Source organism: Lolium rigidum, chromosome 7 (genome assembly GCF_022539505.1).
Source record: "Lolium rigidum isolate FL_2022 chromosome 7, APGP_CSIRO_Lrig_0.1, whole genome shotgun sequence".
In the NCBI taxonomy this organism is placed as follows: Eukaryota; Viridiplantae; Streptophyta; class Magnoliopsida; order Poales; family Poaceae; genus Lolium; species Lolium rigidum.
In genome coordinates this window covers 159,327,241-159,333,240 of record NC_061514.1, presented here as the reverse complement: position 1 = coordinate 159,333,240, position 6,000 = coordinate 159,327,241, and positions in this window count along the sequence as shown.

The window sequence follows — 6,000 nt, the reverse complement described above, 5'->3', positions numbered from 1 at the left end:
GTGTGTATCAAGTATTATCAAAAGATGCAGTATCAACATTACCTTGGGCTTTACCTTTACCTTTCTTGTTCTTTTTCTTACTCTTTGATTTAGGGAATATATGTATACCCCCGGGTGTAGAGGTGAATTTTAGGGTACCTTCTCCCATATCTATGATTTGCTCCCAATAGTTTCGAGCGGGGATCTTCCGAGTGTGATTTGTCTGTTCCTGCACATTCAATAACAAGATAATCAATGGATATTGTTCTTCCAAGAACGGTTGTATGCACACCGCAGACTATTCCTTTAGGAATTATAACGAGAGTTATCGATAAGAGTTATTCCTTCTCCCCCTTCAACGAATCCCCAAAGTTTCAAAGATTCATGAATACTCTTAGGCATTAGGCAAAATTCGGACATAATATCACAATTGGCATGAAGAGTTTGGTCACCGATAACAATTTTAATAGTAGGATCCCATAATGAAGGTTCGAGTTCACTAAAACTTGATCAAGACGGTTACGAACATATCTATAATTTTCATTCAAGCGAGATGCACTTGTCTCAAGAGTGTTTAATCTATTATAAATGCTAATAAGGAGCTGAATCAAAGTTATTAGGCTGAATCATGTGATGCAACCAACTTCTTTATGGCATTAAAAGCTTGATCCCCATTGCAATGAAGGAAATCTCCTCCCACTACGACATCCAAGGCATATCTATAGCGAATCATAAGACCAAAATAAAAATTACTAAGGAGCAAACTTAGAGTCATTTGAGGTTCAGCTTTACGATAGGAAGTAAAAATTCTGGACCAAGCATCTTTAAAACTCTCCTCATCCCCTTGTTTAAAAGTGAAGACTAATTCCTCAGGTGAAGAAGTAACAGGTGCAGAACTAGACATGGTAGCAAAAGTAAAATGCAAGTAACTAAATTTATTTTTTTGTGTTTTTGATATGGAGAACAAGACAGTAAATAAAGTAAAGCTAGCAACTAATTTTTTTGTGTTTTGTTTAAGTGCAGCAAACAAAGTAGTAAATAAAGCAAGACAAAAACAAAGTAAAGAGATTGGAAGTGGAGACTCCCCTTGCAGCGTGTCTTGATCTCCCCGGCAACGGCGCCAGAAAAAGAGCTTGATGGCGTGTAATACACACGTTCGTTGGGAACCCCAAGAGGAAGGTATGATGCGCACAGCGACAAGTTTTCCCTCGATAAGAAACCAAGGTTTATCGAACCGAGTAGGAGCCAAGAAGCACGTTGAAGGTTGTTGGTGGCGGGATGTAGTGCGGCGCAACACCGGGAATTCCGGCGCCAACGTGGAACCTGCACAACACAACCAAAGTACTTTGCCCCAACGAAACGAGTGAGGTTGTCAATCTCACCGACTTGCTTGTAACAAAGGATTAGATGTATAGTGTGGATGATGATTGTTTGCGAAGAACGAGTAAAGAACAAGTATTGCATCGGATTGTATTCAATGTAAAAGAATAGGACCGGGGTCCACGAGTTCACTAGAGGTGTCTCTCCCATAAGATAAATAGCATGTTGGGTGAACAAATTACGGTCGGGCAATTGACAAATAGAGAGGGCATGACCATGCACATACATGATATGATGAGTATAGTGAGATTTAATTGGGCATTACGACAAAGTACATAGACCGCTATCCAACATGCATCTACGCCTAAAAAGTCCACCTTCGAGGTTATCATCCGAACCCCTTCCGAGTATTAAGTTGCAAACAACGAGACAATTGCATTAAGTATGGTGCGTAATGTAATCAATAACTACATCCTCGGATATAGCATCAATGTTTTATCCCTAGTGGCAACAACACATCCACAACCTTAGAACTTTACATCTTTGTCCCCGGATTTAATGGAGGCATGAACCCACTATCGAGCATAAATACTCCCTCTTGGAGTTAAGAGTAAAAACTTGGCCGAGCCTCTACTAATAACGGAGAGCATGCAAGATCATAAACAACACATAGGTAATAGATTGATAATCAACATAACATAGTATTCTCTATCCATCGGATCCCGACAAACACAACATATAGCATTACGGATAGATGATCTTGATCATGTTAGGCAGCTCACAAGATCAGACAATGAAGCACATAAGGAGAAGACGACCATCTAGCTACTGCTATGGACCCATAGTCCGGGGGTGAACTACTCACTCATCACTCCGGAGGCTATCATGGCGGTGAAGAGTCCTCCGGGAGATGATTTCCCTCTCCGGCGGGGTGCGGAGGCGATCTCTGAATCCCCGAGATGGGATTTGCGGCGGCGGCGTCTCAGTAAGGTTTTCCGTATCGTGGCTCTCGGTACTGGGGGTTTCGCGACGGAGGCTTTATGTAGGCGGAAGGGAAGGTCAGGGGGCCACACGAGGGACCCACACAACAGGCCGGCGCGGCCAAGGCTTGGGCCGCGCCGCCCTAGTGAGGCGCCACCTCGTGGCCCCACTTCGTAAGTCCTCCGGTCTTCTGGAAGCTTCGTGGAAAAATAGGCCCCTGGACGTTGATTTCGTCCAATTCCGAGAATATTTCCTTACTAGGATTTCTGAAACCAAAAACGACGAGAAAACAACAAGCGGCTCTTCGGCATCTCGTCAATAGGTTAGTGCCGGAAAATGCATAAATATGACATAAAGTATGCATAAAACATGTAGATATCATCAATAATGTGGCATGGAACATAAGAAATTATCGATACGTTTGGGACGTATCAGGGGTGCATGGTTTCGAGATAGTCTTCACAAATGTTGCCCACTTTGGATAGATACCGTCTGCAAGGTAGTATCCTTTGTTGTAGTGCCGACCATTGATCACATAGTTCACCGGGGGAGCATGACCCTCAACAAGCTTGGAAAAGATCGAGGAGCAGTTTAGGACGTTGATGTCATTGTTGGATCCGAGGCATACCAAAGAAAGAGTGCCAAATCCGGAGATCATGGGTAGCCATTGCTTCAAGTATCATAGTGCGGCCGTTTTTGTGACCCTTGTACATTCCCCGCCACGCAAACGGACAGTTCTTCCATTTCCAATGCATGCGATCAATGCTTCCAAGCATCCCTGGAAAATCCCTAGCTTCATTTGTTGCAAGGATCCTCCGAGTGTCTTCGACGGTGAGTGATCTCAAGTAAAAGTCCCCGAACAACGCTATGACGGCCTGCGAGAACCGGTAGAAACAATCAAGGGCGGTGGACTCCGCCATCCAGAAGATAGTCATCCGCACCATCACGGGAGCTCCATACGCCGGCATCCTCATAGCCATTGTGCACTTCGCAGATGACGAAAATCCAACCAAACCGAGTGCAATTCGCCTTGCATCCGAACTAGGGGTCAAAGTCTCGGATGGCATACACAATTTGCAGAAATAGCTTTCGCTCATCCTGAAACGACGCGCGGAAAACACTCTCACCGTGCAATGGATTGTCGGCGAAGTAGTCGGCGTACAATATGCGAGTAGCCCTCCATTCGTTGTCTCGGCTTGCACTTCAGGCGACCTGGTGCCGACCCACCACGTCGACCGGTTGCCGGTCCGGCGTACATGCTTGACAAGCAACCGAGGATCATCATGTGCTCCTGATCTTGGGCGGCTGCTGCCATCTCTTCTCGCATGAGCTCGACGAACATCTACTCCTCCTCTTCGTCTGAGTCCATGGCCGGCGACGCAAATGGACGAACACCTCACGGGCGTGGTCGAGGCAACCCGAGCCGCGAGCGACGAGCAGTAGGCCAAAGTCGCAAAACAGGACGGCGGAGGAGCAGCCAGATAGGCCTCCGTCGAAAGACAGCGGAATATAGGCAGGTGGAGAAGGAGAGACAGCGGAATCTGGGCAACAAGCCGACGGGGTGGTGCCGGCGGCGAGAGAGATACGAGGGGTGGGGAAGATTTTGAGCGAGGTGGCGGTAAGGTTCGTGTGTCGAGTCGCCGACAGATCGGACTCTTCCCCGTTTTTCACTCGTCCGGAGTCCCCGATAGATCCCCGGGGGACCGGGGATGGCGTGGGCTCGCCGGATGGATTAAGAGCCAAATCCGGACGAAAACGAGGAACCGGGGGCACGACTGGACCGAATTACGCTGTCCGAATGGAAAAAAACGTCGCTCGGGGACCTGTCGGGGAGACGAGTGGCCTGATCGGGAGGTACGTGCTCGACGACTGGGAAACATTGCACGCGGGTTCGCTGGCTTGCAACAGCCAGGAGGTGGCGTCTCGTCGGTTCTTAATCCGGATCTTCGGAGCTGGCATATTCGGATGCCAATACTATTCTGGCTGCTATGCCCCCAGACAAGTACGATACAGATCTACCAGCTAGCCAGGTTCTTGTATAGAGACTTGACTTCGTTTGCTGATATCCTTTGAAAAACCCGTACCAAAAACATTTCTATAGTACGATCAACTTGCTCAAATCCGTGTGCGTGACAAAGGTAGTGCCGAACTGCTAATAGAAAAGATTGGATCGCACTGCTTATAACACATAACAAAGCTGTCAGATCGGCATCAACCCATTATAATTAGGATATGATTCCATATAAAACTGGACAGCCCTAGACCAGTCGGTCGTGCACACGGAAGCTCACATCGGCCAACTACCCAACCGTCCAATTCACTTAAAGTTGTAAATTTATACTCACCGACGCGACAACAAACATTATTTTTAACACATCACCAAACTGATTTTTTTATGTGACCTCGTCAACATTCAAAGTCGATGTAACATTCAAACACCCCAACACAATAAACAAATCCTAAGCATGCAACAAAACCCTCTTCTTTTCAACGAGTTTTTTTAAATCATTAATTACGTGCAACACCATTTATAGTAAAAAAAAATGCTTACAACACCATGAGAGAACCAATGCAAACGCATTTCAAAACAATGGAATTAATACCAACAAAAAGAACATGCAAATTAAAATCGGCATATCGTATTAGACATCTAGAATCACTGCGACACGCTACTCATATGTACCCGACAAACAACATACTCCCTTGCAACTTGTCAGAACAACCTACACGGCATCAACCTGTAAAAGGAGTTCCCTGGGTCATTTGTAATCCATCTCTCATATGAAGCATGAGCTCTCCCTCTTATGGTGAGACCCACCTCTTGAGTTGATCTTCTCGGACTTTGAGTTCCATCGGGATTCTTCCAACTGGGCCCCTCTGAATTCCTAGCTCTCATAAGTAATCACGTTGGAAGGGTGAGACAACAGGTGGTACCGGGTTGCCCTTCTCGTGCACCCGAGGCATGATCTTACTCTATTTTACAGATATTTATCATATCATATCATCCCCTGCGAGGAAAAATCGCAAAAGTGAAATAGTCCCATTTTAAGGTCAAGTTGTCAAGACGTATCTATTAGTGAAAGGGGTACGTCTGCAAACACACGAAGGGTTGTAGGCTGATGTCTGCGCGGCCAATGGGGAACACCACCCAAGCCTAGCAGATGGTCCCCTCTTGGCTCCTTAAGGATCTATTTAGTGTTGGCAATCTCTTTGAAAATAACGCCTCCCATATTTCTTCCACGGTTTATTTTGCTTTCGAAAGGTTCTTGAAGTACATAAACAACTAAACAAGAAAGAAGGGTTTTCTTCCTTCCAAAGTTAAATTGAACAATAAATACAATTTGGTGCAAATATCAAAGAAGATATTGTAATCAACAAGTAAAACTTTGCATAATTTTTTTTACTAACAATAGTTAGATATGGTAAGTTTTCACTCGAAATTGTATTGTTGGTGGAAGCAAGTATGTAGACTAAAATAACATATATTTTATATCACAAATTTTTAGGTTGGTTGCATGTATTTTTCGAGCAAAATGAGTTCAACAAATAAAAGCATCCAACTAAAAATAAGAAGCACCACATTTTCCCATTTATTATGCATTTTAGACCTTCTTGGGTCGATATATACTACCGCTTAGTGATATTACCTAATCTTTTATAAGAGCATTTCCTCGATTTTTTTGGGGTTCTAACCGCCCAAAATCACTTGTTAGTTTTTTC